The sequence below is a fragment of the Perognathus longimembris genome, chromosome 21 (assembly GCF_023159225.1).
Source record: "Perognathus longimembris pacificus isolate PPM17 chromosome 21, ASM2315922v1, whole genome shotgun sequence".
Lineage (NCBI taxonomy): Eukaryota > Metazoa > Chordata > Mammalia > Rodentia > Heteromyidae > Perognathus > Perognathus longimembris.
The window spans coordinates 40,304,173-40,318,276 of NC_063181.1; positions in this window are offsets into that span (position 1 = coordinate 40,304,173).

Consider the following 14,104-nt stretch of genomic DNA (forward strand, 5'->3'; position numbering starts at 1 on the left):
TCTCATCTTTGTGCTGCGTTTGCTGTGGATGCTTTCTAGTTTTCAGGTAGCCCCTTTTCTTCCTGCATGGGTTGTAAGGTTCTCTTATGTCTTTCCTCATGCTGACACAATTATCTCTGCTTCTTGAGAGTTCACCGTTTTCTCAGATAGGGGCCTCAGCCTTCTGACCAACCTCATTTAACCTTAATTACCTTCTTAACGGCCTTAACTCCCAGTACAATAGAGGCCTTATAGGAAAACAACAACAACTATTCAGTGGCACTCAAGTATAATAGGGCAGGCGTTCTGCAGGGGTTTAGGGACCACGGCAGTGGGACTCACTGCCTCGGCAGTGAGGATGGAGACTGGGTTCACGTTTCAGTACAGCACGAACAAGGGGCCATCTACAGTCAGGGAACAGGATGGGGTTCAGTGGGTGAAAGTCACTGTCGGGCATGGAAGAGGAAGATGAACTGTGGCCTAACAAGACTCTTGCCGGAAACCGACTGGGATTCAGTCATCACTTGGGGACGGTGGAGGAGGAGAACCCTGGTCAGCTGTTACCATGATTTGGGCAAATGTCCTTAGCGTTCTCTGTCTCTCTGTCTGTCTGTCTGTCTGTCTGTCTGTCTCTCTCTCTCTCATCCTGGGGCTTGGACTTAGGGCCTGAGGACTGTCCCTAGCTTATTTTTGTTCAAGGCGGGAATCGAACCCAGGGCTTCATGTATATGAGGCAAGCACTCTACCATTAGGCCATGTTCCCAGCCCCTAAACCTTTCCTCTTTTTTAAGTTGATTATGTCAGGCATTTTGTTACAATCACACAAATGATCTACGTATTGAGGATGGCGTTGAGGGGGTGGTCCTGATTAAACTGACTTAGTGGAATTCTTTGTTAAAACCACAAAGCCCAAGTAGGCATAGAAATTTGTGCTGAAAGCATGCACAGGGATAGAAATCCGGAAGCCTATCACTAGTTTGCTTAAAGAGATAGCCTTTGTCAGAGCTGAGAGGGCAGCGTGTAAACTTAGTTGAGGGGGATGTCAAAGCATTGTGATAGGAGTTATTTAGGGGGAGAAGGGAGAGAGGATATCATTTAGTTTAAAATATTACATAAGGCTTTTGTTTTATTTTTATTTTTTTTGGCCAGTCCTGGGCCTTGGACTCAGGGCCTGAGCACTGTCCCTGGCTTCTTTTTGCTCAAGGCTAGCACTCTGCCACCTGAGCCACAGCGCCACTTCTTTTTTTTTTTATTTTTTTATTTTTTTTATTAATTGGACATAAATTTTTTTACAAGGTGATGTGCAAAGAGGGTGAGGGTGCAGTTACATAGTAGGGCAGTGTGTACATTTCTTATGATATCTTACAACCTGTTTTTCTATCCCTTGTCTAGGTCAGGTTGACATATATGCAATATACAATGTATCAAGAACATATACAGTATTCACAGACTTGGTCTCTACTGTCTCTCCGTCTCCCTTTGTTAACAGTCATATATCAGGGAGATCATGCCCCTTTGTTTTCTGTGTTCTAGGCTTGTCTCACTCAACATTATTTGTTCGAGTTCCGACCATTTCCCTGCAAATAACAATATTTCACCATTCCTAATCGCTATGTAGTATTCCATTGTGTATAGGTACCATATTTTTTGGATCCATTCGTCTGTGGAGGGGCATCTGGGTTGTTTCCATATTTTAGCTATTGTGAATTGTGCCGCGATAAACATGGTAGTACAAATGCCTTTTTGATATCTTGGATTTTGCTGTTTAGGATAGATGCCTAGGAGTGGTATGGCTGGGTCATAGGGTAGGTCTATATTGAGCTTTTTGAGAAACCTCCATACTGTTCTCCAAAGTGGTTGTACTAATTTGCACTCCCACCAACAATGGAGAAGGGTTCCTCTTTCCCCACAGCCCCTCCAGCATTTGTTGTTTCCTGAGTTCAGAGTATAGGCCATTCTAACTGGGGTGAGGTGGTATCTCAGGGTTGTTTTTATTTGCATTTCCTTTACTAGCAGGGATGTTGAGCATTTCCTCATATGTTTCTTTGCCATTTTTATATCTTCTCTTGTGAAGTCTCTCTTTAGCTCTTTTGCCCATTTCCTAATAGGTTTATTGGGCTTGGAGGGGCTTAGTTTTTTGAGTTCTCTGTAGATGACCGATATCAGGCCTTTGTCTGTTGCTGTGCTGGTAAATAACCTTTCCCATATCGTTGACAGCGCCACTTCTGGCCGTTTTCCATATATGTGGTGCTGGGGAATCGAACCCAGAGCTTCATGTGTAGGAGGCAAGCACTCTTGCCACTAGGCCATATTCCCAGCCCCTTGTTTCAATTTTTTTAACCAGGAATGTTAGTTTTCTATTGCTACATAATAACCACCCCACAACACTGACTTGAAACAGTTATTTTTCAGCCAGAAGCCAGTGGCACCTGTAATCCTAGCTGCTCTGATTCTGAGCTGAGGCTTATTCTGAGGCTTGAGGTTCCATATCGGCCCATGCAGGGAATTCTGTGAGACACATTTCTCCACATAACTGCCCACCCTCCCCCTCGCCCCTCCCAGCAGCGGAGCTGTAGCCGAGCACCAGCTCTGAGTTCAAGCCCCAGTACTGGTACAAGAACAAAACCAAATACCACAGTTATGTTCCATCTCTTGTGGGCTTGGAAGTGAGTTTGAACTCAGGGCCTCACATTATCACCTAGCTTTCTTGCTCACGGCTACCACTTGAGCCATACTTCTAGTCCAGCTTTTTGGTAGTTAATTAGTGAGGAAAGTATCCTGGACTTCCCTGCTTGGATGGGCTTTGAAACATAATTGTCTCCAGGTCTCAGCCTCCTGAGTAGCTAGGAAAACAGGTGTGAGCCACCAACACAGTAGTTAATATTTTTGGGCACACAGGTTTTGTTTTTGTTTCTACATTAAAGCAGTTCTAACTTCTTCCCACGTTAGGAGTTATCTCCCAGGAGCAAAGCAAAACCTTATCCGAAGTCACTGAGGTGAGAAGTGTTGCGCTTGGGACTGGAGCCTGGACAGTGATTCTAGATGGTACCTGGCCACGGTGTCATCCTCTCCTGCTGATTCAACAACAGTGTCTGCATCACAGTAGATTCACTATATGAAGCAGAAGACAATTTTAGGAAACATCCACTCCAGCTGTTAAAAGGACACACAGGGGACATTTCCTCTGAGATATAAGAGTAGAGTATTATGGAAAAATATATGAAAAAGCAAGACAAGACTCAATAGAGCTAGGTACAACAGGTAAAGAAAGACACCCGTGTGGAGACAGCAAATAACATAACTAAACCATGGGTGCTAAACCTGAGACATAGATGAAAAGCAGACCTTCAAAGAATAAAAGATTAAAAACCTATATGTTAATAGTAGGATGACATGTCTGGAAGATCCCCGTTGTGTGAATAATAATTATTCTGGAAGGAAACAAATGGCAACAATAGCATAACAACTATAGCAAAAAGAATAATCAAGTAAATTAATTAGAAAAACTTTATCTAAAGAAAGTATCCAGCTTAAAAAAGAAATGTATGCATTGCTTAGAGGCACAATTTATGCAAAGAGATTGCATCAATTATCTGTTACTGCATAACACAGGATCATGAGCATAGCCCGTAGCAGAGGAAACAAGAAACACTTACTATCTCTTGTGGATTCTGAGTGCCATGAACCTGGCTGCTACAGACTTGTATACTTTCTAGAAAAAGTCACATTGTCAATTGGGACTGTAGCCCAGATGAACTGAAACATGCAGACAAAGTTCTAAATTTTCAATAATTAAAAATTAAGCTATTGAACATGGATGCTGGCAAAACAGAAAACAAGAGAAATAAATATGAATATTTCTCTGTCATCCTGGTGTTCACAAATGGGACCTCCTCGATCAGAATGCTCTTAGGAGATGAGAGTGTAAACCCAAACTGCCATTGGTGGTATATGGTAGGAAGTATATTGTGTTGGTTGTTGACATCTGAAAGCCAAAAACAAAAGGAGAAGACATTATGGACACTGCATTGATCTTCTTACTTGGAAAAGTAAATGGGTTGTGTCTGGGTCTGAAGATGCAGGCAGAGCATAAACACAGATAAGTTTATTTGTTATCATATCGAAGAGGAAAAGGACTGGACTCTTTCTGACCTGTCCAATGTTGTGTAAGGTGTTTTGAACTTGGGCTTTTATTTAAGTCCAACCCTTCTCTCAAATACACTACATGTAGGACAGGTTGGATCTATAGTAAACTGTCATGGAGTTGAAATCACTAGCTGTCTCCTAATGTGTATTTTTCCATTCTTCAGTAGCAGTGGATATTTTTAGAAGCATGTATAATCACAATGTCTAACTATGACATTTTCTACCTTCCTTTGCTGGTAAGCGTGGCTGCATTCCAGCCTGGAATTCAGGGTGTAAATGTCAGGGGGTGCCTTATGGCACACTCTCCTGGGAGACAGCTGTGCTCTTACCCACCCCTGCTGCCAGCTGTTGCAGAGAATGTGACTACCGCACAGGGCCCCCCGTGATGTGACATACGGGTGTGGTGTAGGCCACCACACTGAGAGAGGAGGTAAAATAAGGACACGGGGTCTAATGAGCACCATTTTGGCAACATGCTAGATGGTAGGGAATTGGGTTTAATTGGTGCCATCTTGTCTTCATGGTGGAGGAAGGTGAAGTCCCACCTCCCAGGTGATGGGCGTGCCTGAATTCCTAAAGGCAGGGGCGGGGACTTGGACCATAGGTTGCTGGACCTGTCAGTCCTGTGCCTTGAACTTGGGAGACTCTGGAGATTCCTATGACCCTGTCCCCTGGCCCTGACACTACTTAGGCCCAGACCAGCTCAAGTGCCATTCCACCACGCCTGGGGTCCCTGTGTCTTCTGACTCTTGGCTCTTGTCTGGTCACCATGGCATCCCACTTCAGCTCTCCATTGGATTTGATCTGGTTGGTTGGTGTTGTTTTTCTGCTCCTTTTTTTTTCTCTCCTGCTCTCGCAGCTCGGTTTTCTAACAGGGTTCATTGTATTCAAGAGGATACAGGTCTTTGTGGCAGGGGCCCACCTGCAGCCGCTGGCTCTCGCATAAAGATTCCCAATTCCACCTCTCAGAATGTGACTTCTCAGCTTTTCGCAACTGAGTTACCTTACCACAGTCCCGTTCTTCAGGATTTTGGTTAGCTGTCGCATCACGCCAGCCTCAGGCTGCACATCTCTGATCTTGTCTACCAGAGAGAAAGAAACTTTCATCTTGTTTAAGGTGCTGCTATTTCATATATGGACCTTTTTTCCATCATACCTAATACCAAGCCTAATAGAGCCAGGCTCACAAAAATTAGGTAACTTAATTCAGATAATCTGAGAAGGGGAAGAATAAGTATTTGAATCTAATGCTTTGCATTTAAGTAATAATGTCTGAATAAAATGAATTATGTTTGGCTGGGTGATGGAAACTCATGCCTTCAGTAATTCTAGCTTCTCAAGAGGCTGAGACATGAGGATCGTGGTTAGAAGCCAGCCTGGGCAGGAGGGCCCAAGGGACTCTTTTTATCTCTCATTAATCACCAAAAAAAAAAAAAAAATCCAGAAGTAGAGCTGTGGCTCAAGTGGTATTGCCCTAGCCTTGAACACAAAAATTGAGGGACAACACCCAGGCCCCGAATTCAAGCCCCAGGACTGGCACAAAAAATTATATTTTGGATATAAAAATGATTATATTACATATACTAACCAAAATTACTTCATTCATCTAGCCAACCTTTCCACCACAGTTCTGTAACGTACACTTGCTCATTCAGGCTGGTCTCCTCTGTCTCCTTATTCTTACTGCTTTAATTCACGCCTCTTAGCGCAGTGTGAGGGCCAAACATGAAGCTACAAGACTGAGGAACATTTCAAGTGAGAGAGACAGAGAAAGACAGAGGCACAGACACCGAGGGAGAGAGAGAGAATTCAAGCTAGAGCTTGGCGTTAAAGCTTAGCAGGATCTGGATGAAGGGCTGGGCAGCAGGAGCGAAGACTTGTAGGGACCATCAATTTTCCATGCAAGGTGGGTCCCTAGGCAGTACATTATGTCTTCCTGCAATTAAATTTTATGTGCTAGGGAAACCACATTCACATTATGAAAGAGACCGGTGAATGGGCCACTTTTTAATGGTAATGAAACCTTTCAGGACTTAACGTGGCTGTCATTAAGTCATTTTAAAGGCTATGGAGATTGCAGAGATTATGACTACAGGATGTCCCCAAGCTTGCCCTGACAATTAATTTTCTGCTAAAGTGGACAACAGAGCAGTGCTAATATGAATTGCTGATTTCAAAATACTTTCTTCATAATTTATTTTAGTTATAGCTATTATTCTTATTTGGGGCCTTAAATATTACCACAGACACTGGTTAACTGAGTCTTTAGGCTAATTTGTTAAAATGTAGAAATGTAGGGAATTACTTTGGGAAAATGTTTTGTGTTTTAATATCTTATTTCTTTTACTGATGCTACTTCTTTTCCTTCCTTTCTTTCTTTTTTTTTTTTCCCCCCCGGCTGTGGGGCTTAGCCTCAGGGCCCGGACACTCTCCCTGAGCCTTCTCATGCTCAAGGCTAGTGCTCTACCCCCTCAGCCACAGTGCCACTTCTGGAGATATTTCTGCCTGGGCTGGCTTTGAACTGTGAGCCTCAGATCTCGGCCTCCGGACTAGCTTGGACTACAGGCATAAGCCGCTGGTGCCCCAACTGATACCACTTCTTAAATGGCCAATTTTTAGCGAGTAATTGTGTATTCCAGAGAGTGATGGCATCTCACACCTGACTCTAGTAGTGCTCACAGATGCGATTCGAAGCGGGTCTCTCCAGGATGTCGGTACTGACAGAGTGATTCTGAAAGGCCTTCCACCCTCCCCCCATGCCAGGGAAGGTCTTATATAGTCAAGGCTGGCCTGGAATCCTTGGTCCTCCTGCCTTCATCGCTCAAGTTTTGGGACTAAAGCTGTGTACTACCATACAGGAGCGAAAGGCATCCTTTCCTTACAAATAGGCATAGCTCAGATGTATGATTGCCTGATTGTTGGGGTCAGCTGCACCTTTAAGGGGCCACAGCTGACCTCAGCCTGTCCCTCCCCTTCCTGTCTTTAACCCGAAGAGAAGGAAGTCTGACATCACTTAAGGGACAGCTCCTTGGGACCAATCAGGGGCCCCTCTCTTGTGCCCGCCTTTGGGGTATATCTGGGAGGCTCCTCATTTGAATAAACAGAAGCCCTAGAGGTTTTTCTCCAGGGGCCCACGAGTCCGTGTCGTTCTTGGCAGTTTTGGGGCACCCTGCAACCACACGCCACCGAGGCTACCCGTGGCCATCGCTCCCGTGAGGCGATAAAGGGCCACCCAGGAAGGGGCGGACAAGCCCCTTCCCCCCCAAGCGAGGGGAAGTCGAGAGAGCCCACACCTGATGGCTGCTGCTCTTTGCCAATGACGCTTAGTGGCTGATAGAGAAGAAATGAAGGTTCAATAAAACTTATAAAATAACTAGTTATTATCATGGAAATCATTACTTCAGAAAATGGAACTGTTGATCCACATAGAGCATGAAGGCTCATGCTAAGCCCAGAAAACATTCATCTGAGCAGTTACACTGACGGATTGATTGATAAGAGTAGAGCAGGTGTGTGTGTGTGTGTGTGTGTGTGTGTGTGTGTGTGTGTGTGTGTGTGTGTAAGGTAGAATTTGCAGGGTAAATGTGAGACTTCTGTTGCAGATAATGTGGTCTCTAAGCCTGAACTAGTTCGTGTTCTGTTTTGAGGAAGAGTGTTGTGAGTGTCTTTCCCCAGCTTTGCCCTGGGATCATCCCATCTTCCTTTCCCAACAGGCTCGGATGACAGGCTGAGACCGACCCTTTCTTGAACATAGATCATTTCAGTCGTCAGGTCAAAGACTTCATTTTAGAGGTCAAGAAAGGGAGGCTGGGAGCGGGGAAGGAGGCCATGCGCTATTGCGGGGGAGCTGACGGTGCGGCTCAGTGGGAATCCTCAGAGCCTAGCGCGCTGCCGTGGCGTGGCGTGGGGGCGCACGAGGCACTGTGGGTTCCGCTAGAGGCGCAGCTATTGCTGGCAGGGCGTGCGGAGGACACCTGCTTGTCTGGGGGTGCGCATGTAGACATACTCTTTAGGGGTGCTCATTTAGCCGCCCTTGGGCAGCACAGCCTGATTGTCTTACCATCCTGATCATTCTAGTTGGGGACCAATTCCCTTGTGTCAATTTCCTTAAATTACGGAGCTCATTTGTCACGTTGGCTTTCTCTTTGTGCTTGGACCACCGCAGAGTGGGAGGAGGGCTCTATGCATGGATCCATAGTGAAACACTGTTGTTGAATCAAAGGTTGAGAGAAGGGTTTTTCTAGAATCCACACATAACTTTTGCCTTGTCTTAAGGCAGTGGTTAGCCCCAGGTCTGTTTTATATAAGTGGCTGTCTACTGTCTACTAAAGTTTCCGTTACACTTCCTCGATTAAGTTTTCTATCGGAAGTGTCTTTTATATTAATTCTGTTTCATCTCCCCTGGGAAGTGACGGCCACGCACTCTTGACTGTCAGAATGAATTCCGAGGGTTCACTCGTTTCCTGTTCTTCCAGCTTGTCTCCTAGAACGGAGACACCTGCAAAAGTGGGGTGGTGCCAGCCTCTTCTCGCGTGGCTTCTCAAGTAGACTCTCTTTCTCTGCAAGAAGGAAGAATGGAAGTTGAGAAACCCCTCTTTAGCTCCGACGATTTGCTAGGCGCTTTATGCTTATTTGTTATTAAGTCTTAATAGTAATATTTTGTGAAGTGATTGAAAATGCTCATCTTACGCATTTTTGGAGAAGATTAAATGAGTATTGAAGTGATGTTGTTAGGACAGTTCCGGAAGATAGTACACACTTGATAAACGGGGTTGCCATTACCTCTGTTACCCTTCATCCTTCATCTTCTCTTTGGACAAGGATACAGTGACATCCCATCAAAGAACCCATCTCTTGGTTGACGCAGACAGACGCATTAGTCATTTCCTATGGTATTGTCGGCCCTTTACACACCAGGTATTACAAAATACACCCAAAATTTATTCTCTCATAGTTTCTGTGGATCAGACATCCTGTAGGTCTTTTGCTTCGGAGTCTGTCTTAGATTGTCCGGCTGTTATACTGAGTCACCTCAGACAGGGCAGCTGCATTTATTTGTCTTGGGTCTGGGGCTGGGAAGTCCACGATCACCGTGTTGGCAGATTTGGAGTAGAGTGAGGGTCCATTTGATGACTGTCCTCTCACTGTGCCCGCATAGGAATAGAAGGTAAAATAAACTCCTGCGGGTCTCTTTTATTAAGTCACTAATTGCAGTCGATAGGTTGGTGCATTCCCAGAAGCCCTGTCACCATCATTTCATCGGTAGCTAGGTTTCAACATACACATGGAGGAAGCCGGTGAGAGGCGAGGGGACAAGCTCGCGGTGTGTGGCAGGGTATCCGGTGCAGCCGCATTCAGGGGTCGGTCAGGGTGACATTCTCAGCGGAAGCGCACCTGGAAAGGACCTTCCTTCTGGCTCTCTCCTGTGGGTATTGAGGAGGTCAGTTCCTGGGAAGTGGCTGGCTTGAGAACCTGAGTTCTTTGGTGGTGCTTAGGTGTGTATGTATGTGTGTGTGTGTGTGTGTGTGTGTGTGTGTGTGTGTGTGTGTGGTGGGGGTCATTCTGAGTTTCCTTCCATGTGCACCTCCTCAGCTTGTCTCATCAGAGTGAAGACACACACACACACACACACACACACACAGAACAAGACATAAGTCCACTTTTTATAGGCAAGTGACATCTCATTACTCTGTAGAATTTTATTCACTGAAGTTAGCCTGAGTCCTTTCCACCCACAGAGGAAGGAAGCACACACGGGGGTGGCGGGGGTGGTGGGGGGCTGTCATTTGGTGAAAGGATCACTGGTGGCTCCGCCAGCATCTGTCTGATATACAATGTCTCAATTGCTGACGGACCTGGGATGCAAGTCCAGCCTCTGAGTCCTTTCTCTTCCTTCAGAAATCTACCCAGGGAGGAATGCAGAGTGCGAGCTGTGTCACGATTATGAGCTGATGATCAAGCTGTTGCCTATCCTTTGGCTTCGTGTTGGAGCAAGCACAATTTAATTTTAATCACACTGGAATGATGAGCCGAGGGACTTTCTTCACAGGTATTTGTCCGTGATGTACTCTCATTCCCTTAAGCGTCAGTTCAATCTCCTCCAAACTTTAAGTCTCAACTTTCTTTGTTTCCAAGAGCATGAAGAAAGTAGACAGTATCAGTCGTGAACACACTCATCTTCGAAACCCCACTTCCATCCTTCTGGTTTACTTCTTCTCTGGTAAATACTCCTCTTCCTCTCATATCTCGCTTACCAAATTATCACTGATACTGAGGGCGCTGAAGACAGTCCAGTAAGTAGCTCTCTGGCTTTTCCACTCGAATGCTGAAAAAACGTACAAACCAAACCAGAATAAAGACGGAAGCCACACATTGCCAAGGAGTGAGGAGAGTGGGCGGATGTGGCTTCGTGGCTGGGTGGACTCGGAAAGTCTGGAGGAGGAAAACGATTGCAGGGTGGCAGAGCGGAGGGAGAGACATTCTTCTGGTAGGCTCACCCACGAGGGTGAACGGCACTTGGTAACCTAGGTTGCCATTCCCCTCCCAAACTTACTGATCAAGTAAGTCATGCCCTCTTCATGGGGATGAGGTAATGAAAGGGTTGAGAGAATCAAGGTCTTTCCACAAGAGGGAATGTTCGAAATGAGAGAGACGGTTCCAATAACATCCTCTCACATGGACCTTGAACCCATCCCTTTTCCATTGCTCTTTTTTCTTAGTAAACATACCTCAGTTTCTTGTTTTTTTTTCTTCTTTATTGTCAAAGTGAAGTACAGAGGGGTTACAGTTTCATGTATGTAAGGCAGTGAGTACATTTCTTATCCAACTTGTTACTTTCTTTCTGATTCCCCCCTCCCCCTTCCCCTCTTCCCCCTGAGTTGTGCAGTTGATTTACACCAAATGGTTTTGTAGGTATTGCTTTTGGAATGGTTTGTCTTTTTATCCTTTGTCTCTTGATTTTGGTATTCCCTTTCCCTTCCCTAGTTCCCGGTACACCTATATACAGTATCCAGGATACTAAGATCAGATAGAGTGATAGCAGGGGTAAAACCACAGGAAGGGAATATGAGAAAAAAAAAGATACGGTTTCATATGGCATGTTGAAAATAACTACAACAGTGATATACCACTTGTTTCCATAATTTGAAGTTCATTTTGCTTAGCATCATCTTATGTGTTCATATGGGCATAGCTATTGAACTCTTGTGATCTTCTGCTATGATTTTCCTAGACATGTGGGCTGTTTTTTTCTTTTTCTCTCTTTTTTTTTTTGTGCTGATCCTGGGGCTTGAACTCAGGGTAGCACACTCTACCACTTCAGCCAGAGCTCTACTTTTGGAGTTTTGGTAGTTTTAGTGGAGCTAAGAGTCTCACAGACTTTCCTGCCCAGGCTGGCTTAGATCTGAGTCTCCTGGGAACTGAGATGCTTAGATCTCAACCTCCTTGCAGCTAGGATTACAGGCGGGAGCCATGGGTACCCAGCTCAGTTTCTCCAGTCTCACTCAAAATGCTTCCTGAGTCAACCTAAAATGACTTCCTCATCGATTACCCTCTGTTTACAGCCAAGGTCCTGGAGTGAAGGATGTGTAGAATCTCCTCTCTCATTTCCCACGTGGTCTTCAAACCCAGAAGAATTGCTTCTGCCACCTCTATTGAACAGGGATTGCCTGGCAGTGGTCACCACAGAGGCGGAGGCATCCTGCTTATTTGATCTGATTTCTCTTTAGTATCTAACTCTCTCGGTCACACCATCCCTTCAGTAAGGATCACTTATGTATTGGCTTGTCATCCCTGTAACAAAATAGGCAATGCAGGACACTTATACTGATTTAGCTCACCGTTTTGGAGGTTCCGAGCCCAAGATGAGGTGACCCCATTGATCCAGCCTCTGGTGAGGGTGATACTTGCTTCACATCATGGCGTGAGCAATGGAAGACAGTGTGGTTCTTTCTAGACAGGATCAGAGAAAGACAGACTGGCATTTTATAATCCCTTTCCAGGGCACCCCTCTCCACCGCCTAAAAGGTCCTGCCATCTCCCAAGAGGGCCACCCTTCAAGAGGACCACGTCTTCAACCACAATGGACTCTTGGGGGATGCTCATTTTCATCCTAAATTATAGCAACTTGTTTTCAGACTTTCTTGCCTGGTTTCCTTCTTAGAAATCTTTGATCTTACCCGGAGCCCGCTAAGATATAGTGATGTGAGATTACTCTGGCTCAGAGGCTTGCTGACAGAGGGACTCCCAACACCCACGGAACCCCCCTTCCTTGAGTAGCCTGAGGCACAACCTTGGATTCTGGGACTTTATGGACTGTGAAAGTGATGCCTTTGATGAGGTTCTCACATTGCTGCTCTGTTGAAAGTTCTTGGAACAGTGATCCTGATCAAACAAGTCTGAGAAGCCAGGGCACGAGTAGAGCCCTTTGGCTTTGGTCGTCTCAGTGCCCAAAGAAGTGCCACGCGTGGTCCCTATTCTACTCCTTCTGCCCGGAATGCTCATTCAAACCCTCCCTGCCCTTTCCTTCACGGCTCGCCACTGCGACGTGCAGCGATTTGCCAGCCTCACCAGAGGCCAGCTCAGCGGGGCTACCTACCCAGTCGTGGGCTATGGCCCTTCCAATGGTGAGCGAAGTTAACCTTGTTTTCCAGAGGAGTAGCCCGTGTTGCCTATTTTGTTGTAGTGATGGTAAATGAAAGCACAAGTCATCCTTTTTGAAGGGACGGAGTGGAAAACAGGGTTAGATACTCAGGAGAAGTCAGGTCAATGGAGGACAGGGTTAGATACTCAGGAGAAGTCAGGTCAATGGAGGACAGGGTTAGATACTCAGGAGAAGTCAGGTCAATGGAGGACAGGGTTAGATACTCAGAAGTCAGGTCAGTGGAGACGGATGCCGGAGTCTATGGCAGCCATGGCCGCAGCAATCCCTGCGCAGTGCTGATGGCAGAAGCCAGCTCTCCCTGGCATGAGGGACGCGCGTGGGAGGCGGGCGACAAGGCTCTGCGTTTCAGTTATGTCCTGGGAAGTGTCCTCATTTTTTCAGGCAGGAAACTGGGCATTGCAGCCGGTGTCCAGGTGCGTGCGTGCTCTTATTCCCACCCCACCGTGGTTTAACCGGAGCTTCTCAAGCCCCTCTTCCCACAGAATGCTTCTCACTCAGGCCCCTTTTTTTTTTTTGGTGCATGTGGGCTTGAACTCAGGGCCTGGGTGTGATCCCTTAGCTTCTTGGCTCAAGGTTGTGCTCTGCCACTTAAGCCACAGACCTACCTCCCGTATTTTGCTGGTTAACCGGAGTAACTGGAGCTCAGCCTTCCCCTGGTGCCCTGCTACTTTTTACTTGATTTTTTTTTTTTGGCCAGTCCTAGGCCGTGAACTCTGCCTGAGCACTGTCCCTGGCTTCTTTTTTGGCTCAAGGCTAGTACTCTGCCACTTGAGCCACAGCACCACTTCTGGCCATTTTCTGTATATGTGGTGCTGAGGAATCGAACCCAGGGCCTCATGTATACGAGGCAAGCACTCTTGCCACTAGGCCATATTCCCAGCACCCCCTGCTACTTTCTAATAACACGCAATCCACATGTTGAAATTTAATCTGATTTCCTAATGTAAAACAAAGTGAGAACTCCACTTAAATGTTTCCTACACCCTCCCCTGAGATGCACACAGTTGGTTTACAGCATATAGTCTTGTAAGTATCGCTGTTGCATCAGTTCGCCTTTTACCCTACGTCTCTCCATTTTGGTGTTCCCTTTCCCTAGTTCCAATAAATGTACACACAATACCCAGTGTACCAAAGTTGGTGACAGTGATATTATTTTGAGTTCGTTACATATTCTGAACAATAATTCCCTGCCAAATGAATAGCTGTCAGATTTCCCCCATCTATGAGCTATCGCTTTAGTCTGGTAATTGTTTTCTTTGCTGTGCTATTTAATTTGGTGCAACATTTATCAATTCTTTCTCTTATTTCCTTAGCTGT